The sequence below is a fragment of the Gopherus evgoodei genome, chromosome 9 (assembly GCF_007399415.2).
Source record: "Gopherus evgoodei ecotype Sinaloan lineage chromosome 9, rGopEvg1_v1.p, whole genome shotgun sequence".
NCBI classification, from domain to species: Eukaryota; Metazoa; Chordata; order Testudines; family Testudinidae; genus Gopherus; species Gopherus evgoodei.
In genome coordinates, this window is record NC_044330.1 from 9,655,754 (window position 1) to 9,682,925 (window position 27,172).

General features: G+C 45.2%; 2 protein-coding genes across 6 annotated transcripts in view; one reads left to right on the top strand and one right to left on the bottom strand.

Moving 5' to 3' along the window:
• B3GNT5 (UDP-GlcNAc:betaGal beta-1,3-N-acetylglucosaminyltransferase 5) overlaps positions 1–15,248 on the bottom strand; it is a 41,871-nt gene extending 26,623 nt beyond the window's left edge. Inside the window, exon 1 of one of the 2 annotated variants that reach the window (XM_030575478.1) lies at positions 15,129–15,248. The gene's annotated coding sequence lies outside the window, so the exon portion shown is untranslated. Of the gene's footprint in view, positions 1–15,124 lie in introns of both variants that reach the window. The other variant, XM_030575477.1, reaches the window with a different exon arrangement.
• The window catches only part of MCF2L2 (MCF.2 cell line derived transforming sequence-like 2), a 296,056-nt gene that overhangs the window by 184,744 nt on the left and 84,140 nt on the right, over positions 1–27,172 (top strand). The window lies entirely within an intron of this gene.

Consider the following 27,172-nt stretch of genomic DNA (forward strand, 5'->3'; position numbering starts at 1 on the left):
ACCCAGATATCTGCAGTAGTCACAGGAAGACCTCACACGTATAAATAATTTTCCTCCCATCCTTTCCTCTTTCATTTGGCCTCACCCTGAGCATTCCACTTTAAGATGTGCCCTATATTAAGTGATGACTCACAAGCAGACCTGTATGCGATTGCTCACTACAGACACCAAATAACTCTTATAGCTCCTTTTGTCCAAGGATCTCCAAGTGTTTACAAACCCTGACTCATGAAGCCTAACAACACTCCATGAGGCACACTGTATTTTATAGGTCACGCCTAGGACAGACTGACAATATCCTGAACAAAGTTTATGGAACTGAGAGAACCTAAATTCAATATAGTTTAATGGCTTTGGGGTACACTGTATTAAAAATGCAGCTGTGTAGGTACATTCTCTTGTAGGAAGGGGATGCTAATGCACTTCTTTTATCCGTCCTTTGAAGCCGCTCCCCTGGAGAGATATGCATATACACTAGTTCAGACTGAATTTTCCAAGGACCAAAGACAAAGAAAGGGTGTGTGTGTAAATAGCCTGGTTTTTAATTAAGCTCATGGCCTTCTTTCTGATCCAACAGATAGGACCCCTGGTCCACAGAGCACCTCAAACCTTAGGATAAGTTGGAAAGACTGGGGCTCCTGAGGCCCCATAAAACGGGTGTTTGCTCTGAGCTGATGCTGTGATGAACCTGTAATCACAAGGAAACCCCTAGAGTAGTGGCTGACGGACTGCTGCTCCCAGGATCCACCTTAGGGTCAACTCTGGTGAGCTTATTAGCATGTGTGTAGATTCTCTCTTTGATTTTAAAATGTTTTCTCCGTTGTGCTTTTACCTTAAGAAAAAAAAATAGGCTTGCACAGAAATAACTGTGTGGTACTTTTACAATCACTCTGTTACCAGTCTCTGAAGCTAAAGCAAGAGAATGTGCGTGCGTAGCCTGCCTCTGCTGGAAATAGCACAGTGAAGGCAGGGAATTGTGTAGCCTGGCAATACTCTGGTCAGAAGGGAGTAAGATGCTTATTCTCCACTGAGGCAGAAGTGTAGGTGCAGTTGCCTTGAACTGTGACATATATAATGAAAGCACATGTGGGTTCTGTAGCAGCATGAATTGCTTAAGTGCAAACAGCAGTTAAAACCAGAAAGAAAAAGCACAGAGAAAAAGCTTCAGTATTTTTTTGGGAAAGGAATAGCAAAGAGAGAGGGGGAAATGAATTATAAACAGCTAGGAAAAAAATCCCTAAGTCCGCTGTGCACGGAAAGACAGCTCAACACAGAAGACCGGACCATTACATATGTGCCTGTATCAGCCATGGAAGTTATTTGCATAGAAAATATTACTAATCTGTATTTAGCTCTTTTACTAGCCCAGTGTCCTTCCTTGAAAGGGGTTATACTGCTTATGTCATCTCATCTCCTGCTTCCTGCACCTTTATATATGCTTCTCTGCTGCCTACCTCCCTTCACCAATTACACAGATGTAAAATTTTTATTGACATTAATGTTTAAAGTCAAATTTACACAAGTTAAGAAGGAAGGTACTGTACATCTGGGATCAGCCTTAAGTTATGGAAGGTTACAAGTGTCGTTTACAAGGTTCACAAGATATACATATTGTCATGGAGTGTGGGGGAGTCCGGTCCGGCACCCCTCTTCCTGGGACTCACAGTGACTCTCAGCCAGCCAGTAAAACAGAAGGTTTATTGGACAACAGGAATGAAGGTTACAGCAGAGCTTGGAAGCACAACCAGGACCCCTCAATTGAGTCCTTCTGGGGGTTCAGGGTGCTTGGATCCCAGCTTGGGATACCCTGAATTCCAACCACCCAGCCCTAATTCCAACCACCCAGCCCTAAACCGAAACTGAACTCCCTCCCTCCAGCCGGCCGATTCCTTTGTCCAGCTTCAAAAGTGATGACCCCCTCTCCTCCTACCTGGCTCAGGTTACAGGCTTAAAGATCCTGTCCCTCACCTAAAGACATCCCCAGATCTCCCATCCCCCACACAGACAGTCCCTACTCCATCACATCTCTCCCTGCTTTGAGACTGAACTGAGCAGGGTCACTCTGCCCAGTGACCTGGGGAAGTTCAGGGCCCCCCCTCCGGGACAACGCATCCGCTATCAGGTTGGCACTTCCCTTCACATGGACCACGTCCATGTCATAGGCCTGCAGGAGCAGGCTCCACCTTAGGAGCTTCGTGTTGGCTTCTTTCATCTGGTGCAACCAGGTCAGGGGAGAGTAGTCGGTGTACATGGTGAAGTGTCGCCCAAAAAGATATGGTTCCAGTTTCTTAAGGGCCCACACCATGGCCAGGCATTCCTTCTCGATGGCCATGTAGTTCTACTCCCGGGGTAGCAACTTCTTGCTCAGGTACACGATGGGGTGTTTCTTCCCCTTTTCATCCTCATGCATTAACACCGTCCCCAGTCCTGTGTCTGAGGCGTCAGTGAACACCATAAAGGGCTTGTCAAAGTCTGGTTTGCCAGAACTGGGCCACTAACCAGAGCCTCCTTCAGCACCCGGAGAGCCTCCTGATACTCCTCGGTCCAGACCACATTGTCTGGCTTCCCCTTCTTGCACAGCTCAGTGAGGGGGGGCAGCTATGGTGCTAAAGTGGGGCACGAACCTTCGATAGTACCTCACCATCCCAATAAAGGCTTGGACCTGCTTTTTGGTTTGCGGAGCAGGCCAGTCTCTGATCACCTCCACCTTGGCTGGTTCTGGCTTTAGGCAGCCGCTCCCCACCCGATGGCCCAGGTAAGATACTTCAGCCATCCCCACCTTGCACTTCTCAGCCTTTACGGTTAACCCAGCCTCCCGGAGTCGGTCCAGCACTTGTTTAACCTGGGACATGTGGTCCTCCCAGGTCTGGCTAAAGACACAGATGTCATCAATATATGCTACGGAAAAACTCTCCATCCCCTGCAGTAGCTGATCCACCAAGCACTGGAAGGTGGCCGGTGCTCCCTTGAGGCTGAAGGGCAAGGTTAGAGCCCCAGAGGGGTGATAAAGGCCGATTTCAGCCTGGCATCTGTGTCCAGCAGCACTTGCCAGTAGCCCTTTGTAAGATCCATGGTGGTGCGGTACCGAGCACCTCCCAGCTCGTCTAGGAGCTCGTCAGGCCTGGGCATGGGGTAGGCATCAGATACGGTGACGGCACTGAGCTTTCGATAGTCCACACAGAACCAGATCAACCCATCCCTTTTGGGGACCAGCACCCTGGCGAGGCCCAAGGGCTGGAAGACAGCTGGATCACCCCCAAAGCCAGCACATCCCTGACCTCTCTTTCTAGGTCCTGGGCAGTTTTCCCGGTGACCCGAAAAGGGGAGCATCTTATAGGGGAATGTGACCCCGTCTCCACTCAGTGGACAGTCAAATTAGTGCATCCAGGCTGGTTGGAAAACAGCTGTCGGTATAGATGCAGCACCCCTCTGATCTCAGCGTGCTGGGCCAGGGTCAGCTGATCAGAGAGGGGAATTGCCTCTGGGGGGGAGCCAGCTTTTGTCCCAGGGAATAGATCCACCAAAGGGTCATCTCCCTGCTCCTCCCAATGTCCACACACAGCCAACACCACATTCCCCCGTCATAGTATGGCTTCATCATATTCACATGGTACACCTGACGGTGATGAGCCCGGTTTGACAGCTCCACCACATTGCTTGACAACCTTGAAGGACCCTTCCCAGGCAGCCTGGAGTTTGTTTTTCCTCACGGGGATGAGAACCATCACTTGATCCCCAGTGGTGAAGGCGCGGACCCATGCCGTGCGGTCATACCAGACCTTCTGCCTCCTCTGGGCTCGGGCCAGATTCTCCCTGACCAGGCCCATGAGCTTGGCAAGTCTTTCCCGGAAAGTCAGGACATACTCCACTACTGACTCTCCATCAGGAGCAGCCTTCCCCTCCCATTCGTCTCTCATCAAGTCCAGGGGCCCCCTTACCCACCTTCCATATAACAGTTCGAAAGGCAAAAACCCAGTAGATTCCTGGGGTACCTCACCTGCTGTTCGCGTACAGGGGGTAAGTACTTGTCCCAGTCCTGCGGGTGCTGGTTCATAAATGTTTTTAGCATCATCTTCAGCGTCCCGTTGAACCTTTCCACCAGCCCGTTGGACTGAGGCTGATATGCTGAGGCCCAGTTGTGCCAGACTCCACATTTCTCCCACAAGCACCAGAGTAGGGTCAACATGAAGTTGGACCCCTGGTCCATTAAGACTTCCTTGGGGAACCTCACCCGACTGAAAATGGTCAGCAGCGCATCTGCCGCTGTGTCGGCTTCGATAGAGGACAAGGACAAGGCCACCACCTCAGGGCAGCGAGTGACGAAATCTACCACCACCAGAATGTATTTCTTCCCCAACCGAGTCGCCTTGCTGAGAGGTCCCACTATGTCCATGGCCACCTTCTGGAAAGGTTCTTCTGTGATGGGTAAAGGCCTCAAAGCCGCTTTCCCCTTGTCCCGGGCCTTCCCCACCCTCTGGCAGGGGTCACAGGATTGGCAGTATTGTCGGACCTGAGTAAAGACCCCAGGCCAGTAAAAGTTCTGTAGCAGCCTCTGCCTGGTGCACCATATTCCCTGGTGCCCAGTGAGAGGGATGTCATGGGCCAGGTACAGTAGCTTGTGGCAAAACTTCTGGGGAACCACCAGCTGCCTCCTGATTCCCCATGACTCTGCTTCCTCTGGGGGAGCCCATTCTTGGTAAAGGAACCCCTTCTCCCACAGGAACCTCTCCTTGCAACCTCTCATGGACGGTACCGCACGGAGGTCAGCCAGGTCCCTTGGCCTCCGCAAGGAGGGATCTTTCTGCAACTCGGCCTGGAATTCAGTAGTTGGGACAGGGATGGGGACATGCTCTCTCTCTCGTTAGCTGGGTCTGAGGCTACAGCCTCTCTGAGCCGTGTCCCTGGGCGTTCCCTCCCCACCAGGTTAGGGTCCTGCGTCTCGGGCAAAGTACCTTCCCCATTGTCAGGGCACAGTGCCCTGCGCCGACTGACTATGGGTCACGACCAGGGCATCCTGGGCGTTGCTTGGTTCCCCCCACCCCATTAACACCTCTGTGGGCAAATGTGGGTGTACCCCCACGTCCTTGGGGCCCTCCTTGGCCCCCCACTTCAGGTGTACCCTTGCCACGGGCATCTTGAATGGGGTCCCGCCCCCGCCCATCAGGGTCAGATAGGTGTCGGGCACCATCCGATCCGAGGCCACCACCTCAGGCTGGGCCAGCGTCACCTCTGCACCCGTGTCCCAGTGACCTTCCTTCCATCTACCTCCAGGGGAACAAGGCACTCTCTCTGGAGAGGCAGTCCCGGGCCCACCCTGTAAACCAAAAAACTTGGAGCCTGGAGGATCCAGCCCCACAGAGGAGCTGACTTGGGGCCCTCCTCCCTCCTTCACAGGCGGTACGCGGCCAGCCTGCCTTTCCTGCGAATGCTGCCCCTCGTCCAGCTGGGTATCTACTAAGTTAACCCGGTGTGGGGTTGGTCTGCTCAGTCTGTCCTTGAGCCTGGGGCACTGAGACCGTATGTGGCCCCTCTGGCCTCACTGATAGCAGCTCATGTCCCATTGGTCCCCTCGAACCGGTCAGTTGTCCCCGACGCTGGGCGTTCCCCTTGGGAGGTGGTTCTCCCTATTCCCCCTTTGGGAGGTCCCAGGATGACTCTCTCTCTGCATTGTGGCGGGCCTGTTCCTTTGGAACTCCTCCCTGCCACCCCCGACTGGCACTTTGCAAAATCATCAGCCAGCCACCCTGCATGTCGTGGGTTCTCTGGCTTTTGGTCCCTCAACCACAGCCTCAGGTCGGATGGGCACCGCTCATACACAGTTGCTCCAGTACCAGCAGTTTAACCAGGTCCCTCTTCGTCTGGGCCTCATCTGCGCACTTGCTGGCGTATCCCTCCATGCGGACAGCTAGCTGCAGATATGAGACCTCAGGGGTTTTATACTGACCCTGGAACCTTTCCCGGTACATCTCAGGAGTCAGCCCAAACTCATGCAGCAGGGCCTGCTTGAATAGTTCGTAGTTCCCTTTCTCCTCCTCTCCCAGCTGGCGGTACAATGTCATGGCCTGGGGTCCATTAAGGGGTGAGAACCCGGAGCCTGTCCACAGGGTCTACCTGATGCAGCTCGCAGGCCATCTCAAAGGCATCCAGGAAGGCCTCCATGTCCTCCCCTTCCTTACGCTGGGCCAGGATGCACTTATCAAAGCTCCACGCAGTCCTGAGCCCCTCCTCACTCACCGCAGCCAGGGGCCTGCGGCCCCTCAGCCTCGCCAGTTCTAGCTCATGCTGACGCAGTCTCTCTTTCTCCTCGCGGTCACGTTCTCTCTGTCTTTCTCCTCCAGTTCCTGCTGTCTTTGTCTCTCCTCATGTTCTCTCCGTCTCTCACGATCCTCCAGCTCTCTCAATTTTAGCTCTCTCCCCCATTCCAGCCACTTCCACTCCACGGATGCGGAGCATCGCCGGGACAATCTCCTGCTGCTGAGTGAGCTTCGCCAGGATGATCCCCTGCTGGCTGGGGGTGTCACGGTGCCCTCGGCATTCACTGGTCTCCTCCCCACCCTTCCCCTGGGCATAGGAATGGGGGGGTCTCGGGAAGTCCTCAGCCGCCAGCTGACCACTCCTAGCAGGGACAGACACGGGTGCCTGTGCTGCATCTGCCAGGCTGCTTCCCTCCGACACAGGGATCAGTTCATTCAAGCTGTCTCCCTCCTCCAGCTGGGCAATCAGCTGGTCTTTGGTGAGCCACCCTCTGCGCAGCCCCCTCTGCTTGCACAACTCCACCAGGTCGCACTTAAGCCACTTGGCATACATCTTTCTGCTGGCCACTCACAGGCCAGGGTGCTTGCTGCTCCCCACGGTTTCCAGGGAGACCCCTAGTGCACCAGCTGCAGACTCCTCCGCCCCTGGGACCGCTCGCTGCAATCCCCTGGGGGACCCTGTTACTGCAAAGTCCTTCTCACTGGGCACACACTTCCAGGGGTTAATCAACCCTGAAGTCGTCCCTTCGTTTTACTGTTCCCAAGTCACTTACTGCAGGAAGCGCCATCCACGGGGTGCAGTAGATCCCACCCCTGCCACCAGTTGTCACGGAGTGTGGGGGAGTCCGGTCCAGCACCCCTCTTCCTGGGACTCACAGTGACTCTCAGCCAGCCAGTAAAACAGAAGGTTTACTGGACAACAGGAATGCAGGTTACAGCAGAGCTTGGAGGCACAACCAGGACCCCTCAAACGAGTCCTTCTGGGGGTGCAGGTGCTTGGATACCAGCTTGGGATAATCTGAATTCCAACCACCCAGCCCTAAACCGAAACTGAACTAACTCTCTCCAGCCGGCCAATTCCTTTGTCCAGCTTCCCGGGCAAAGGTGCTGACCCCCTCTCCCCCTACCTGGCTCAGGTTACAGGCTTAAAGATCCTGTCCCTCACCTAAAGACATCCCTGGCTCTCCCATCCCCCACACAGACAGTCCCTACTCCATCACACATATACATAACCAGCATAGACCCAGATTGCATGCAGGAGTTAAGATCTATTGCCTGATCATATCCACCCACTGTCCATGCTATCTCACTTCCTTCACCTCATATATGCTTCTCATACTGGAGGCTGGTACCTACAGGGCATAATCATAATCAATTTTGTTTTCCTCCTATGTAGCAGCTAGGCTGGCTCCCCATTTCCAGCCATTTCCACAGGGCCCTAGACTCTTTACTGCAGTGAAGTGCCCAGACACTTGCAGCGGCAGCCGGTATCAAGGAGAGTCAACACCATGAGACCAGCCAAATCTCTGCAGAGCAGCAGAAGCCTGTTGGCCCATTTAGTTCAGAAATTCCTCAGACTTCTTTGCTTCTCATGTAAATAACTTTCAAACAAGGCCCGTCACACCACTTGAGTCCCCTGTAGGATATACGGGTTGAGTAGCTGTGCAGAGGGGACTCCACATCTAATGTTCTCTATGCTTATCTCAAATAGGCCAGAATGGAAAGGGTTCCATGGGGCAGGTGTCACAGGTTTTGTGACCTAGTGGACTGGACCTACCCCACAAGGGGTAAGGAGGAGTTGCAGACAGTATTCCAGCCTATAAAGTGGAATAACAACTTTGCAGGGGCTTTCTTGCAGCCTACCTGCAGATTGGGTGGGGTAAATTCCCTTAATATATCCCCCATTTGCTGCAAACTTCCCCATTTTACCCAATCCTTTCTGCAAGACAGGTAGACAGAATATTAAAAACAAAAAGGTCACTCTACTTCTAGGTAGTACTGAGATACTAGGAACGAAAACAGAACAGGCCCAGGACAGAGCGGCCAAGACAGCAAAGGGTCCGCTGCTTGAAGCTGAGCATGTTGTGGAAATGGGGTCTCAAGGCATCATTCTGCAATTCCTGGTTTGGCCCTCTCATATAGTCTCCAGCTTGCCACAGTATTCTCATTATTTCTAATAAGCAGTGAGCAGTTTATTGCTTGGTAGTGCCCTATAAAGCAATTCATTGTACAGTATGTTTTAGGCTCAATTCAGGAAATTCAACTAATTACAAAGAGGCCCTTAGAACTTTCCTAACACAACAAGGCAAGGAAAGTCAAACACACACTACTTTTATACACATACACAAATAACAGGAGACTTTGATCTTCACTAATACAGTGAAACAGCTTGTAACTGTATAAATTAATTACCTCCTTCTGCATCATGCTTATTCTGTCACAGCATTTAGATTCCCATTACTACATTAGATATCTGCTAAGTGGAGTGATACCAAAGGAGAAAGACAGACAGTATTTTTGTGGCTACATGCATTAGTTAGAGACAGATTGTGAGCTCTTTGAAGTAAGAGCTAGGGCTCCCTTCAGGTTTATATGGAGCTGAACAAACTGGCAGTTCTGAATCCAAGTCAGACAGAAAATACAGTTAAGCTACAAAACGAGTCGATACTGGCACCTCTTTAGGATGGGGGAGGGGAATCACTATGGAAAAGTTCAGTGAAAGAAATATATTAAAGGAAGGATTTGAATGGAAAAGGGAAGTTGGCAGAGACAGCAGGGAAGCGGGCACTAAATATAAGTCGCAGGGGAGAAAGGGACAAGGATGAGAGAACAGAGGATACAGAATGGGGGAAGGGAAAGGCATGAGGGAGACAGGCAGCAGGAAGGGGAGGAAGATTAAATGAGAACAGATGTACATGATGAGAGAGTCAGGTTGGCAAATGAAATTTAACATCAAACAATGATGTATTCAAGTATATATAATTTAGTCGAGACCAAGTGACATGTCTTAACACTAAGGCAGCTATACAGACATTGGAAAGTTAGTCACTCCCCTATGAATCAGTAATCTGATGAAAAAATAATTTCTGTATATTCCCTTAGTCTAGTTTATAGAAGTATAAATACTGCACCCACCATTGTAATATGTAGGCACCAGTGCAGGAGTCTAATAAAAAAATTATCCAATGAGGATAGCAATTTTTACCTTGGAGAAAAAAAAAAAATCTTCTCTTGATTAACTGTGGGATAATTGGCAGTTCTTAAGCAAATAAGAAGAGTAACGCATGTAACAAGGGACTGTATGTTTTTTAAGATAATTTATGGTAGTTTTCACAAGATGTTGTACAGGTGAGGCTATCTGGGAACAGAAGAAGTGAACTGAACAGAACATGTGGGGAGACAGTGTTTTCAGACTGAAGTCTCAAATTGAGTAAGTGTCTTAAATTAAGGCAGTGCAGTAGTTTGATTTAGATCTCTTCTGCCATATCCTAGGCATCCCTGGGAAAGTTAAAGATGTCACTGGTGAAGGGATATCTCCCTCTACCACAGCCTCAGCAAAACAGGACCCAGTGTTAAAGATGGCAGGGGCTATGCTGAGCACAGAGTGACTGATTGGACTTGAAAACATTCAGGGATGTGTGGTCCACCTTCCAATAGCATGTTTTAGCATCCCTGGCAATTTCACAAGAACAATCATGTTTTGTCCACGTTTTTGTAAAGAAGTCAGTATCTGAAGGACCCACTAGCCAGCCAAGCCTGACCTGGCAAAGTTGACAAACAGGACTAGCGTACGTGCTCCACAACACACTCGAATATCATGCCACACAATAGGTCCAAAAATATAGATACGATGTGAAGCCTGAGGTGATGCAGGTAAGAGGCAAGTGCTTCTCAAAAATCTGCCTTTTCTAGAACATTGCCCACGAGAGGGAAAGTGTCCTCAGGCTGTTAGGTCAATCTGCAGCATTGGAATCCTCTAGGAAAGCAGTTCCCACACTGAACTGACAAATGGGGTCACTTCCTCAACAGATGTGGTTGTGGCAATCAGAGTATGAAAGATGCCATTTTACCAATGGTGATCATCATGTAGCGTGACCCTCACGCACACCATAGGCATGCAAGGTCATGCCATGCTAAGGAAGCCATTCTGTAAAGTAAAATAGCATGTCCATGTGGCATGGGATCACAGGAAGCAATACATCTGAAAATGGGGTCATGCAAGGACAAGATTTGGGAACCGCTGTTTTAGGACACTTCCACTGCTATTTGGAAACTCACTTCCATCTGCAAGCAACCAGAAAATTACACCCCCATCCTGGCGGACACAGATGTGGCCACAGTGATCTATGTCCTCATGTGAGCACTGGACTTTGTTATAGTAACTCAGAGCAAAGCCACACATGTGGTACAAGATGCAGCAGCCCATTTGCTTAGTGAACACATCTCCAACACCCAATCTATATTTTCTGCACTGGCTCCCCATTGAATACAGAGTTCAGTAAAGGTGTCTCATTCAAGAGTCCTCCATGGGGTTATTCATAACTACTGGAGACACAACAATTATGCGGGCCATAGATAGTAAGGTACTCAGGGTATGTCTTCACTAGCAACATTAAAGCGCTTTAACGTGGCTGTGTAGTCGCAGCTCTCCCAGTGCTCTATAAAAAAAGCCACCCTCACGAGATGGCTCCCAGCACTGGTGCACTGTCTACACTGCCACTTTCCAGTGCTGAAACTTGCAGTGCTTGGGGAGGGGGTGTTTTTTCACCCCCGAGCGAGAAAGTTGCAGGGCTGTAAAGTGGCAATGTACACAAGGCCTCAGTTGCTACACTTACCTTTTCTTTGCAGTTCCAGTGCATCAGTTCCACCTGCATTACTTTCAATGGAAGTAGTAGTTTTGGCCACCCCAGGAACAAAGGAACAGTGGGAGGTTTTAAGAAAAAGCTCAATGTTGTCAAAAACAACCAGTTTGATAGGTGTCAGATGAGGCCCTCAATTAGGATTAGTATTTAGATTGCAAGTTCTTTAGCACAGGGATCTCACTTGTTTTCATACGTAAAGAACTTAAATTGTTTCGGTTGCTGTAGAAACAAACAATAGATGCAGTAGCCCAGTGTTTACAGTATTTCAGACACTAGAATTCAGGAATTTCCACATACTCCTCCCCAGCCTTTGGGTAATTACTGTTCTGAGTTTTTTCAGTAGTCATTAGTCCAGTATGGCCAGGCTCAGGTAGTGTGGCACGAAACATCTTGCTTCTAACTAAAACATTTCTACAGCAGTTTAAGACAGCACTATTAAGGGCTTGTCTACATCACAAAGTTGCAGCGCTGGTGAGGGGGTTACAGCGCTGCAACTTAGGAGGTGTACACATCTGCAGGGCATCACCAGCGCTGCAACTCCCTGTTTGCAGCGCTGGCCGTACTCCCGTTTTGTCTCGGGTGTAGAGGATCCAGCGCTGGTAATCAAGTGTAGACACTTTCCAGCGCTTTTCTTGACCTCCGTGGAATAAGCAGGTATCCCAGCATACCTGAGGAAGCGTCTGGTAATCAAGCAGGTCTCCTTCCCTGCGGTTTGCAGGGGGGTTCGGGGAACGCGAGAGCAAACCGCGGCGAAGCTGGTCTACTTCCCCGGTTTGCTCTCGCGTTCCCCGAACCTCCGTGCAAGCAGGTCTCCTTCCCTGCGGTTTGCTCTCGCGTTCCCCGAATCCCCGAGCAAGCAGGTCTCCTTCCCTGCGGTTTGCTCTCGCGTTCCCCGAATCCCCAAGCAAGCAGGTCTCCTTCCCTGCGGTTTGCAGGGGGGTTCGGGGAGCGCGAGAGCAAACCGCGGCGAAGCTGGTCTCCTTCCCCACGGTTTGCTCTCGCGTTCCCCGAACCCCCCTTGAAGCCGCCCAACAGCGCTGCAGTGTGGCCACATCTAACACCACTTGCAGCGCTGGTTGCTGTAAGTGTGGCCACTCTGCAGCGCTGGCCCTATACAGCTGTACTAATACAGCTGTAACAACCAGCGCTGCAAAATTGTAGATGTAGACATACCCTAAGTCACATCTCTGTTCCATTAAAAGAGGCTCCAAATTAGATTTTCTACCTTATAAGCAGTAGGTACAACCACTGAAAAAAAGTTATGGGTGCAGAGGTTTATTTTATTTATTTTATTTATTTTTGTTCACTTGTCTAGCCACCATCATAGCTGTCTTCAACAGGGTCTTTGTAACTAATATTTTTTAATAGCAGAAACACCTCCAAACTTCACACTGAAATCAGTCCAGCCACGCAGCAAACTTGTCTCCAGCCAGACACCAGTGACGAACTTGTGAGATTTTTCTGTGCTCACTGCATCAGGTGTGAAACCACACTACCCATCCTGTCACATCAGCAAGGTTTAAGCTGTCTTTTTTTCCCTCATTTATGCGCTAGCATTTCTACGCAAATTTTTTTTTAAAACCCACAGGAGTGAATAATTTTGAATTTTAGAAGTTTGCGCCTTTGTTTTCTAGGATGACCCTTTCCAACTGCAAAGAGAAAAACAAAGATTGGTGGGGGTGGGAGAGTGGTGAAAAATAAAACATTGGAGATGATAGGACAGAAGAAACGCCCCTCCCCACCCCTAGTAATTGCAATGGATTTGGGCACTTACACACACTGCTACTATGAGGGACTGCATCATCGGACATAAAGGGTATTGTAGTCACAAAACTAATGTTCCTGCACATGGGAAAAGCCCATTAGGGGCGGAAAGCTCACTGGTCCCAATCCTCCACTGCTTGTGTGTCGCTAACTCAGAATAGTGGCTTTTTAGAACCGCTTTGCACAGGTGTAAATCAACTCCATGAAATGCAACCCTGTAGAGAATCAGGTCCAGGGAGTTTACATTGACTAATTTCCTAGCCCACTAACCACATGATCAAAGGAAACCCAACTCTGCATTCCAAAAACTCCTGTCCCACAGCCTGCTTGCACTGCTTTCACGGCAGTCCCAAGAACAAAGCAAGGCCTTCCACAGCTTCTTGGGCACCCATTTCTTTCACAGAATCCATGCCCCCACTCTACCCCTGCCAGCCATTTCAGTCAGGATTTCACTGAGCAGAGGGGAAAGCTGTATGAAACAACATTGTCTGGTTCAAATCCCCAAGGAATTGGAAGCAGCCTTTCCGCAGTTCCAACCACAAAGACCCAACGCAGATTAGGATTTAAGATTCTCCACAACTTCCACCATTTTCTATTAGCCCAGACCAAACAGGGCTGCAGGAATTCAAAACTAGCAGAAAACTGTGCCAGCCGCCACTTTTTGATCCACATCCCCCAAAATGTGACACACAAATTCCTCCACCTCTAATCGGAAGCCATGAACTCCAAGCCTTGTCCACACAGACACACACCTATTTCTGCTTAAAGTTCCAATCCTTGCAACTCTAGCTAAAGCTGCTGCTGAGTTTCATTCAGCCTCCTCTGCTCCACCCTACTGGAAAAGTCCTACAAAATTTGAAAGAGTATCACTGCTCTAGGATTATATGGGATGGTAGGAACACCCCTCTAGAAAATCTCTCTATTAAGTTCTAGGGGCTTTTAGAGTAGCTCTGTAGCAAGAGTAGATCTGTAGCAAGCACACTGGTTTCATCCGGCGGAAGAACCGCAATCAAGGTAGCAAAGCACCCATTGATGTGGTGGCCCAGCCTGCTGCTGAGCTAGCTCCGGATGGGTGCTCAGCATCGGCAGGGAGGAGTAGAGACTGCAGCGGCGCCTAACAAATTGCAACCACGTGGCCAGCCAGCTACAGTGTCCCTTTTTTGTTGTTGGAAGAAACACAGGAGGTTACTGAGGGAACGCCCTCCCTCTCAGCTAGGGAACAGATATATCCCCGACACACAATAGAAACCTGCATTCAGATTGAAAATCAGGTGTCCGGCCACATGCGATGACAAAAACATTTGCTTCGCTTTATTCCAATGCCACTTTAATGCTTTACTTTGAGCTACAACTGAGAGGCAGGATTCTTTTGTCCACCCCTCTAAGCGGGAAAAAGACACGTTTCTAAAGATTCAAGGAATACAAGAGTCTCTGGGCAGGAGAGTCTCTCTGACTCACACTGTTGCTGTTTACTGGGAGTATTTCAGCGGTGCTCAGATGTGAGGTTATATTTTGCAATACACCTCGCAGCAAATAAACTCTCTCAGCCGGATTTGCTTGTTTCACTGGGTAGACGCAGGAACAGCAGAAATAATCAGAAGAGCTAGGAGGCTGAGAAAGATTATGGGGTAATGGTGGGGGGAAGCAAGGCACTTTCCTATACTACCGCCGCTTTGAATGGCTTGTTTCACAGGTTTGGAAGAAAAAAAAAATCCACAAGGGGCCATAGAAAGATTTTTGTTTTAGAAGGAGGTTTAGATGATCACCAATGAAGAGAAATAGCTGAGTCGGATCAGCTAACTTGTAGTACATTACATCTCTACTTCAGAAGTCTATACCAAATAAAGTTCGAATAGATTCACTGGATTCAGATTAGAGTAACTCGAGTGGAACGTGTTTAAAACGTGGAAAGGGCACGCTTTTTAAAAAAAAACAAACCCAGGTACCCGCTGCGAAGTTAAGAACAGGAAGAGTGTAAAAAAGAAACACCTTGGACAAAAAAGTCGTCTAACTGTTTGAGTCATAACATGAGCCTAACACAGAGGAAAACACCGTCGTCCCTCCAAAAGTAAGAGTTAAAAGTACAAGTTCAAGTTAGTTTCAGATACTTGTTTTCCCACGAGATAGCGTTTTAAAACAATGCTCACTTTAAACAAAAGGCGGACTATTTTCTAGGCGGTCTTTTGAACAATAAGATCACGTTCATGAACCAAGCAAACTTTATAGAGAGAGAAAGACACTTACCCACCACAGAGTCAGCTGCCTTCAATCAGCAAGGCTGGATATTAGCTTTCCCTTCCCGATCAAACAGAAATAAAACCGAAGAGGAGAACCCCATGCTCCCTGCCCTCTTAACCATCCACAGCCAATCTGGCTCGCTCCTTTCACACACAGATCCAGCATATAGGAGCAGCGAGGTCGTTAGCCAATCAGCTTGCTCCAGAACGCAAGCGGAGGAATTTAGATGTCAGTATCTCTTTCTGCAAAAATATTGCGGTTTCCGAATGGAGCTGTGGCTCCTGTGGCGTTACTCGAACCCCTTCGCTCTTCTCACACAGCCGTGAGTGTTTGCAATGCTGAGATTCTCTTGCTTGGTAATCCTGGTGCTTTCTGAAAGTACTTTTCAGTCGAGGCAATAAAGGTATTTCATCCCTTACAGAGGTGCTGGAACTAGGGGGGCTGCCACACCCCTTGGCTTGAAGAGATTTCCATTATATACAGGGTTTATGGTTTGGTTCAATGGCTTTCAGCACCCTCACTATACAAATGATTCCTGCGCCTTCCCTTATGCTCTTTAACAAAAGTGGCAAGCAGGGAAGAACTCTAAAAGATAAAATGTTCCCTTTCAAAGTTAAAAACATGGGGAAATTGGCTTGCCTTGTGTAAGTGACCATAAATTAGATCAGTTATGTGGTAAGCCTTTGACAATCAGATTTCTTAACTTGCCATTGCTGGGGCTGGTTTCTTATCGCATTTCTCTTATTAGACAAGGAAACCAGTTTAATTCTGGCATTTGTGCACCAGCATGGTGTTGCAATGTTTGGGTTGGAAATTTGAGGGAGAGGAGTGTTTAGAAAAACTGTTTTAAACCTGACTTTTAAAAACCCCTGGAAATATTTCTATTGATCTTTTCTAGGCATAATTTTCAAAGGTGCTGGCTGCTGGTAACAGTAGGTGCCAAACACGTTTGAAATTGATTCCCTGGTTTTTACAAAAAACACAATTTAAATTGACCTGAGGGTATCACTTTTAATGCTTGTAGGTCAAAGTTAAATCAGTCTCAGGCAATGATTGATTTGGAATAATTGGTTTAAAGAAAAAAAATACATGTAAATGTTTCAGATGTGATTTTTTTTTTTAATAAAGCCATAAGAGTGATTTTTGTTTTTAAAAAAGGCTCTACAATATCTGACCCAAATTTTCTCACAAAGGAAAAATACATAGGGGAAATAACTCGGTAGGATGAAATTAAACTGTCTCTATAACACTGTGCCAGGTGCTTCTAAAAGGAAATAGATGTGGCAATTGGAGATGTGCTATTAAATGCCAAGCTATAAGGAGCACAGGCTTATGATGTTAGCCTATCTTTATTTTTTTCATGTGACTATGATACTGAATGTGACTGATATCTGACAGTGTCAGCAACTTAATAGAGAATTTCACACTGATCATAATAATCCTTAGTGCTCATATACCTTTACAATCATTAACCGATTAATCTCAACAACACATCTGTGAAATAAGTGATATCTTCATGTTGTAAATAGTGATATGGAGCCAACTAGGGATGTTAATTGTCGTGCCAAGGGCACACAGCAAGGTACAGGCAGTACCAGGGTGAGAACTCCTTTTCCAGCCTGCTAAATTATGTTGCTTTCCTTTGGTGGATTTTATTAGGGGAAATCTTTAAAGGCCTAAAGGACCTTTCACTTTTTTTTCATTTCCTGCTGTGTTTCTTAATATTACTAGGGCCTCATAGTCTCCTTCTCAGGTACTTTTTAGTTCTGTCTGATCCTGTAGCAATATAAAATGTGATTATTTGTAATGGCTAACTCTCTTTGCCAGGGAACTTATATGTAGAGTGCTGTGTAATTTTACCATGCTACTTAAGTGATGTTTAAATAACAATAATAAAGAAAAATCTATAAATAATTTAAAATACACTTTTCCTATCCCTCTACCCCCCAAAATTTATTTTTTTGTGATTTCTGCCAGAGTTCATCGGTTTGGTTATTTTAAGATTAAAAACAAGTCTCAGTTTTCATTTCTCTTCCTTAATGGGCTATTGGATTGATAGGTTTGGTCTATCCCCTTCGCTGATTCCTTTCACTGTGGAAAGAGGTACTTCTTGGTGATAGATTTCTGAAGAGCTTCAGATCAGTAGTTTCTTCACTAGGGACACCAATTTGTCCTATTTTCACCTTCCATTTAAATAGGTAAACTGAGAATAAATTAAAACAGCAAACTGGAATTTTCAACTGTGAAAACAGCGTGAGCAAACTGGAATTTTCAACTGTGAAAACAGCGTGACTCATTTCTAATTGCTACTTGTAATCCCAACTACAACACTGCATAATAAGAACAGGAGTACTTGTGGCACCTTAGAGACTAACAAATTCACCGGATGAAATGGGCTGTAGCCCACGAAAGCTCATGCTCAAATAACTTTGTTAGTCTCTAAGGTGCCACAAGTACTCGTGTTCTTTTTGCAAATACAGACTAACACGGCTGCTACTCTGAAAACTTCATAATAAGGAAGAATGTAAAAGTCACTGCAGCAGCCCTACATCACTAACAAAGGGGGAAATCCTCCACTGTCTGGCAGAGCTGCTGTTAAGATTGGTTTTGCACCATGAGGGGCCTGAAGCTCTGGAACTGTATGTGTGCAATGGTGCCACATACAGTTAATGCAGGAACCTAAATTTGTGTATTTCTGGACTTGGTCCAACTGTATTTTTTGTAGTTCATATATGATGGTTATGACAAGGGAATTGAGTTGATCAGAGTAGTGGTCTGGAAGTACTCAATGATGACAACATTGAAATGAAAAAAATGGAATTTTTTGGTGTTATTTTACAAAAGGCACATAACTAATTCACTGACCTATTTTGACAAACTTGCTGACTTAATTATGAAGTAACAACTTCCCAAAACTAATATTTAATTTAGTTCCCAGTTTGAAATGGTTAGAACTAGGTTGGCCTATGTTTTCATATTTGTCTCTCTATTCCTTTATATTCCCCCAAATTTCCCCTTTTCTAATGACAAAGGAGTCCAGTGATTTTTTTTTTTTTTAAGCGTGGTCTGCCTTATCCAAACCCATGCCAACAACTAATGGCAAACTAGGTTCTACAGACTTATTATTTTTTAAAAACTCGAAAGCGAAACAGTCAACTGGAATATTTTGAAAATGACTCATTTTTTAAAATCTCAGTTTCTGACAGAGCAACCTTTGTATTTTAGGTGCTGGTTGTTTTGTTAAATTTCTTTTAAAACCTGTTTATAAGGAGTTTTCTATTCCCCTGTTTATGTTTATTATTTTCAGCAAGGGGATAAACTGAATAAATGGTGCATGGGAAAATGAAATTGACTATATGAATGTGCTGTCAAAGGCGCTTCTTAAAGCTCACTCTTTTCATCATTAGCTTTTTACACTCTCAGTGGCGAGCCAGGTATATCTGGCATGCAGCTTCCCTCAGGGCCTTAGTATGAAGTCATCAACATTCATCACTTCTATGTATAGTCTTTTTTTCCCCCGAGTCAGTGTGACAAGCAAAAAGTTGATGATTCAGGCAGACTGAGTTTTCCCAAGACAGACTGAACTGCTGAAATCTGTCTGGAAGAAGGGCCAGAATGTTGACATTTCATCCTGTAATGCTTCCGCAATAAGAAAGGAAGTAAAAATACAAAGACGTCAGATCTGCAAGTAGGACCGGAACCCAAGGGCTCTGACCCCCAGTTCTAATTCTAGCAACTAGACACGCTGCCAGTTTTGAGAACTTAATACATTGAATTATTCAGGGTGTATGTGCCATGGAAAATGTATTTTAAATAGAGCATCCACTGTGCTATTCAAATGTGTACTGAAAAATTTTTGAAGGAGGACAGGGAAAGTGGAGGTCACATTCATTTTTTTGTATTGATTGCAAGGTCTTCCAGGGGGCCATCAGCACTGCCATAATTTTCCTGCAAGGGTTCTGTGATTGGGGTCCTAGTGGGAGCCACCTATGGTCACTGAGTTCGAGTGAACTGCAAAGAATGGGGCAGACAATCCCCATAAAGCTGGTGGATATTCATATATACCTCTAGCCTGATATTACGCGACCTGATATAACATGAATTCGGATAGAACTTGGTAAAGCAACGCTCCAAGGGGATGGGGCTGCGCACTCCATCAAATCAAAGCAAGTTCGATGTAACGCAGTTTTACCTATAACGCGGTAAGATTTTTTGGCTCCCGAGGCAGCATTATAATGGGGTAGAGATTTACTTAGATTTTCCAAACCAGCATAAAACAGCTTCTTTATTACCTCACTGGTTACGCAGAAGTCCTGACAACAGTGATCCAGCCCCAAGCCTCCATCCAGGTACCTAAGTCAATTATGATGATTTCTGAAAGTCTCATTTCATGATAGGAAAGAAAAGGTTCTACCGATCCCAAAGGATCAGACACATTTCCTCCCAGGTTAATGAATGGTTTAGATCTTACCCAAATACACGCTACAGCCAATTCTTATTAACTAAACTAAAATTTATTAAAAAACAAAAGAGAGAATGATTAAAAGATCAATACAGACATGAGTTCAGTCCATTGAGGTTCAAATTCATAGCAGAGATGGGGAGCTTTGTAGTTGCAAAGAGTTTCTTTAGAATTCAGTTCATAGGTTATAGTCCAATGGCCAAATATCATATTCAGGGCGTACCAGCATAACTGAGACCTCAGTCTTGCGACTCAAACTTCCCTTGATGAAGCCTAAGCAGATCTGAGATGACAGAATCAGGACCCATGGATCGTTTATACAATTTCATGTCTTTTGAGAAGTTGGAGTTCCTCATGGAACAAAAGGTAATTAGGATGACTTGAAGGAGGTCCTTCACCAGTACTTAGCTATATGAATTAACACAAGTCCATTTGCTTGTTCCTCCGCCATTCACAGTACGTTTCAAAGAGAGATGAATACTGAGATAACCCATGTTTCCAGTTCATTTAAATGATCAGATTTTTTTTGACCTCTGATCAGAATACAGCACAGACTGGGACTGTTGATTACATTGTCAACCCTACTCATACATATGTAAATACAAAAAAACATAAACATTGTCTCCCCACATATCTTTTGAGGGTTATTTATCTTGCAGGATGTTTAACCCTTTCTAGCCATGTGTCACATCCCCAACAGGAGACTGGTGTGGAATGGTGAAATTAGAGCTTCTGTATACACCTTAAGGACCTTCCAACATTGATATGAGCTGTGTTTACATTGAATTCTTTGTGAGGCCAAATTATTGATCCATGCTCTGGCCCAAGTTAAAAACTTAGTCCATACATGAAGGCTGTGAGGTGTTGTACCCCAGTTTCCCTTTGTGGACAGTAGTTAAGCTTGTAGTGGTTTTTCTACTGTGGAAAGTTTTAGAAATGTGTCTATGCATTAGTTGTAAAACCTTAACATTGTTAGGCTTTTTAATACAAAGTGTGTTCTTGTTGAACGAAACGGCATAATCATAAGGGTTCCTGTTATTCACCTCTCTTAACATGTTGAAGGTTTTTTGTTTTTGTTTTGTTTTTTCAAGAGATCATGCACAGTGTACATTTTTACAGTTCTTGGTATCAGCAGCACAGTCACAAAAGTTAACTTTCTCATTAATATTAACATTAAATTTATTACAAGTGTACATTCAAAATTATTTTTAGGCCAGCTTGTACAATATTCGTTTTGAACCTTTGTAGCTTTTTCTTGACCTCAGGGTCTTCCTTAACATAGATTTTTAGTTTAACCACTTCCTTCAGGGTTTGGTATTTTAGGGTTAACCTGTGGCTTTTATTTGCAAGATTTAATCCTTCCCTTCCTCCCTGTCCAATAGGGTCAAAATCTGAACTCTTTTGTGTACGAGAATCCATTGGCTGGCTGGGTGCATAGACTTGTCTATAGCCATTAGCAAAGACATTCTCCCCTCAGTCAGTCAGGTAATTTGTTTACTAGTGTTCAGATCCTCAAGCTTTAGCACTTCCAAGGCTGGACTCTGTCTTAAAGAGATACCATCCATTTTCACTAGCATGTTAGACTCAAGATTCTTTTGTCCTTCCATTACCCATCCTCTGCTTCCACATGGAATCAGATGTCAAGTCCACTAAGAGACTACAGGTCGTATCCAAAATATCTAGAGATGAGAGTTTGCCTCCTCTCTGCTGCATTCTTGTGGGTTCAGTTATAGGTGCCAACTTTCCCTGGCACCGGTGGGTGCTCGCGTCCCCTGGCCCTGCCCCGACTGTACCCTTGCCCCGCCCCCATTTCAACCCCTTCCCTCCCTGCCCCTATTGGACCCCTTCCTCAAATCCTCGCCCCGGCACCACCTCTTCCCTGAGCCCGCTGCATTCCCCCTCCTCCTCCCTCCCAGCCACCCAAAACAGCTGTTTCATGGCGCAAGTGCTGGGAGCTAGGGGGGGAAAGCGGGCACGCAGCATGCTTGGGGAGGAGGTGGAGCGGAGGTGGAGGTGAGCTGGGCAGGGAGCTGCTGGTGGGTGCTGAGTATCCACTAATTTTTCCCTGTGGGTGTTCCAGCCCCAGAGCACCCTCGGAGTTGGTGCCTATGGGTTCAGTTATAAGGCTGTTCTGCTCTGAAAAACCAGTAACCCGATCTTTCCTCAATACCTGAGTCACTGCTTACTTAACGAATCAACATGGAGACATTCATGTTCCAACAACATTGTCTCCCCAAGAAGCTGGTTAAGCCTGTAGGGTTGTTTAAAATCCCTAACATTTTTTATTTCATCTGAAATCTTTTCAAAGCTATCCACACTGGGTCTTTCTGAAGGAAGGCCAGTGGATTCATACACGTTTGAAAGACTCTGGCCATTAGACACTAACACACTTTCCTCCGAAGAGAAACTATTTACAATCGACAATGGCCCATTAAGAGTCAATGGAAACAATTCCTTTTCACAGACTTTAAAGACTTCGCCAAGAAATTCCTTTCCTTCTGCGATATCATGCACTGCAACAGATTCTTTCTGAGCTTTATTTATGTCCAGAACCAACTTTGGCATAACAGACAAATTACCAAACTTCTTCTGAGTTTCACTAACATCCAGAATCACCTCTGGCCCATCAGGAGGATTTTTACACAACTCCCTTTCAGGTAAACTGCTAGACTTCATAGTCAAAAGATGAGAAGCATTCTCTTTCTTGTTACAAGTTTCCACAGTGTCAGTAGGTAACAGTCAAATTACATTCATGTTTTCCTTGTGTGCTAGCTATGATATCACCCTGATCAGACAAGGTTGTCATATCTTCACCCAGCAACACATTAGCAACAGGCAAAATAGAAGCACCGGAACTGCTTGGTCTCTGGGAACGATTTATTACATTAACTGGTTGCAACCTAGTTACAATGCCATTCTCCCTAGCAGACACAAACTTAGGAACATTCCTTTCCTGGGCCTTATTTGTATCCAGAAACAGCTCCCGGCCAACTGACAAATTCTTAAGTAGCATAAACTGAGAAGCATTTTCTGTCTGCTCCACAGACAAAAGACTGGAGGTACATTCTCCTTCATTAGGCAGACTGCTATTTGCAACAGACAAACAATTGGAAACAGTTTTTCCTTCAACAGATAAACTGTTGCTTTTCACAATTAGTGTCTCACTACACCGAGCTGCTTTAAACAAATCATTTCTCCTTTTTTTAGGCTTACTTTCACAAACTTTACTTGCCAACAAGTCATCACTCACTAATTCTGTACCCTTTCCTTCCTCAGTTAGGGCTTTAACCTGATTACCAGCTTTAATTTGCTCTAGAGAAACATTTCCCTGAGCCTTATCTAATGCCAGATTTACTTCTCAGATACCAGACAGACACTTAAGAATTTTTTCCACATACACACTGCTTCTTTGCACAGATAAACAGCTATCTTTCTCAGACAAACATTCAGAGAAACCCTCCATAGGCAAATCATTGCCCCTAATAGACACAGGTTCAAGATTATTTCTTTCCTGTGACTGGTTTATGTCATCAACTAAGTTTTAATATCATTCTCAATCAAAAGATCCTTAGGCAATAACTTCCTTACACCAGCTATAACTTCATGTTTAGACCATTCCATTCAAGATGGCTTCTGGCTAAAGGCACACGTCTGAGGATTACAATATTCACACTCTGATTTGGTAAACAATCTTCCTCTTTGACAAAACCTGCTTTAACAAGAGTGATGTTAGAAGCTGTAATTTGCCCTAAACAGCTTTTACTGTTGATTTTTTACATTCTCTGCACAAGTTACGGCGTTGCCTTTACCTGGGCTCACAGTAAAAGCATTTACAGAAAAGGTGGCAGTGTTGGGGTAAATTTGGTTACACACAGACAACTGCTAGAGTCAAACAACATACCAACCTTGTGACAAACTGGAGAGATTCTATCCCCATATTTGCTGTTGAGAGGAGCTGGCTTTTCAGAATGCTACAGTTCCTGTTGTTCCTTTATTCTCTTGAGTTGTCCACTTTTGCCTTAGCTTCTAGTTCCTGAAATCAAATATATGCCATTCTTCGTTCATGTTCAAAACACAAGTGTTCTCTTTCAGGAGCTTCTCCTTCCATATTAGGTATATTTTGGTCTTGTTCAAGTTCTAGCTGCTGGTTTCTCACCGTAAGCATTTTCCCTGGGTCTGTTTCCTTATCACTGGCAATTAACAGATTTTTCAGTTCCTGCTCTGGAGGCATTTTCTTAAAAGCCAACCCCCTCTGTGAGCACAATTCTTCCAGGCTTTCTCTCATCTTGATCCTGGGTCACTCATGGTAACTGGTTTTTAACCCTTAAACTCTCCAATATCAAAATTAAATGTTGACAAGTCTGATCCAGAAGCCCAATTAACCTGTGGTAATGTATATCCAAGCACGACTACTCCACTGTGACCAGGGTTCTCGTGGACGCCAGCTATGGTCACTCAATTAGAGTGAACCCTAAAGAATGAGGCAGACAATCCCCATGAAGCTGGTGGATATTCATATACTTAGATTTACCAAACCAGCATAAAACAGCTTCTTTATTACCTCACTGGTTACGCAGAAGTCCAAACAACAGTGATCCAGCCTCAGGCCTCCATCCAGGTACCTAAGTCAAATATGATGATTTCTGGAAGTCTTATTTCATCATAGGATAGAAAAGGTTCTACCAATCCCAAAGGATCAGACACATTTCCTCCCAGGTTAATGAATGGTTTAGATCTTACCCAAATACACGCTACAGCCAATTCTTATTAACTAAACTAAAATTTATTAAAAAACAAAAGAGTATGATTAAAAGATCAATACAGATGTGAGTTCAGTCCATTGAGGTTCAGATTCATAGCAGAGATGGTGAGCTTTGTAGTTGCAAAGAGTTTCTTTAGAATTTAGTTCATAGGTTATAGTCCAATGGCCAAATATCATATTCAGGGCGTACCAGTATAACTGAGACCTCAGTCTTGCGACTCAAACTTCCCTTGATGAAGCCTAAGCAGATCTGAGATGACAGAATCAGGACTCATGGATCTTTTATACAATTTCATGTCTCTTGAGAAGTTGGAGTTCCTCATGGAACAAAAGGTAATTAGGATGACTTGAAGGAGGTCCTTCACCAGTACTTAGCTATATGAATTAACACAAGTCCATTTGCTTGTTCCTCCACCATTCACAGTACATTTCAAAGAGAGATGAATACTGAGATATCCCATGTTTACAATTCATTTAAATGTTCAGATGTTCTTTTGACCTCTGAATTATCTGAATACAGCATACACAGGGACTGTTGATTACATTGTCCACCCTACTCATACATATGTAAATTCACAGAAATATAAACATTATCTCCCCACATACCTTTTGAGGGTTATTTATTTTGCAGGATGCTTAACCCTTTCTAGCCGTGCATCACAGATTGCTACTGAAGAGGTTTGTGGCTTACCTACCTCTGAATATGCTGCGTTTACTTCAATCGTGGCGTCTTTTGGCAAGATCTCACCTAGGCTCTGAACTTGGCTTTTCAACGTGTTAGTAATGCTGCCAATGGGCCACCATTCTGGCCTGTGAATCAATTTATTTTGAGCATAGCAACACCTGTAATGAAGGTTGTAACTGTGTTTGTACGTACATATGTGTGTATAGTTTGTGTTTGGGGAATTTTAGGATCACCTCTGTTGATAAATTTCAATCACATAATTAGTTCAGTCCAATACATTCCATTATTATTGAATAATGACTCAGACTGGAGCATTTTAAAGAAGTGTTATTGGGAAAGGGACAAGCTCAGCATCATATGGTGGCATGTCCTGCCATCACCATAATTACTGCTTTTCAAAATAAGTTCTGGGAGACACAAGACTTCTGTGTACTATTCTCACCTCTCCCGTTTTCTTATTGTGTGTCCTCAGGCAATTCACGTAAGCTCTCTATTCTCCCCCATCTATTAAATGGAGATAACAGAGAGGGGCCTGAAGTTTGTTTATATCCAGAGTCAAACCTCTGGAGTGTTGAGATCCAGGATTTTTGGTCAGGTTCATCTTTAGTCGTACTCTTACTCTAAAGTGTAGCGATAGGGGCTAGCTGCAAAATTTGGATCTGGATTTAAAATGGAACTTCTAAATTCAGAGGTGCTCAAATGAATGGATTTTAGATCAGGTCCATCTTTCATAACACCAATCTACCACACAAGATGGTTCGAGAGGCTTCATATAACTCAGTATGGAAATGGCTAAGTATTACTTCTGACCTTTTGAGTGCTGGAATGTGTGAATTGGATAGAATTCTCTAGGAGGGTGGAGTGGGGGAAGAAAAAGTCTGTTTTAAAACTGAGACAGTTGTGTCATATTTCTGTTCTGAATCAGCAATTTCAAAGTTGCACTGACCTTAGTTCTGGGAATTGCTAAACTTAGGCCTGGACCAGTGCCAAAAAAGGCCTATTTAGTGCAAGGGACCAATGAAAGTATTTTGGTCCAATACTTGTGATAGTCAGCACAGTGTTCACTACTAACTTTGTATTGTAGGAGAGAGAGGCTAGGCTTGAGCCAGAGATAGCTGAGCCCCCACTTTCACCTGGAAGAAGTGAGGTCCCTGGGTAGGTGTCCTGTCTCCCCTTCCCCCCTCCCGGTATGCAAATCTGGGAGGAGGATCTGGGGCAATGAGGTTTACACTGTGATATAATACTGATTTGAATCTGGTTAAATTTAAGGTGATTTTTCTTTGGGAAAGGGACGATTGAATGTTGGAGATTAGAAGCTTTTGGGTTGAGGCCTAAAAGTACTGTTTTTCTATCTACCATCCCGTCCTGTGAAAATCCAGCTGGTTAAGAATAAAGACTTGGAGTATAGATCTAATGGAAAAAGAGCACTCTGTGCTTTGTTGTTTGACCTGAAGATCTATCCTCTTTCATGTGACTCTGTCAATGACTAGTCAGCAGGAGAGACTTTGAAACGCACAACCAAATATAGTATATTGAAACCATTGCCTGCTCTCCGTAATCTCTCCTAAACCTGCAAGCTTTGATACAGATTTGTTTTGTTTTGTTTTCAGATAAGCTTTCTTGCCAGGCAGATTGACTCCATCATTCCCAACTCTAATTACAGCTTAATGAGTTAGGAAAACCTTTGAAGTGAAGTCTGTTCTGCAAGTTTGAGAGATCTGGAGGCAGATAGAGATGGGTGTACAGTAACAAAATGGGACTGCATTCTTACTGACATTTTCAAGAAGTTCTGGGCAATTGGGAGGGTGAATTTCCATTCACAGAGGAAATAGTAGTAGTAGTAGTAGTAGTAGTAATTTTTTTATTTTATTTTATTTATTTATTGGTATTGTGGTAGCACCCAGAATATACCAGATGCTTATAAGGCAACAAAATCGTTACCCAAAAAAGTTTGCAGTCTGAACAATGGATGACACTGACGGTCTCACCATACATGATATTTCTTATTCAGACCATCTTACCCAATCACGATATCCAGAACAAGCTGTCACTTCCGCTAACTCTGGTACCAGTTTTCTACTGGACAACAGGATTATTTTAAAACATTTCAGAGATTCCTCAGCCCATCTTTAGTACAAATGTGCC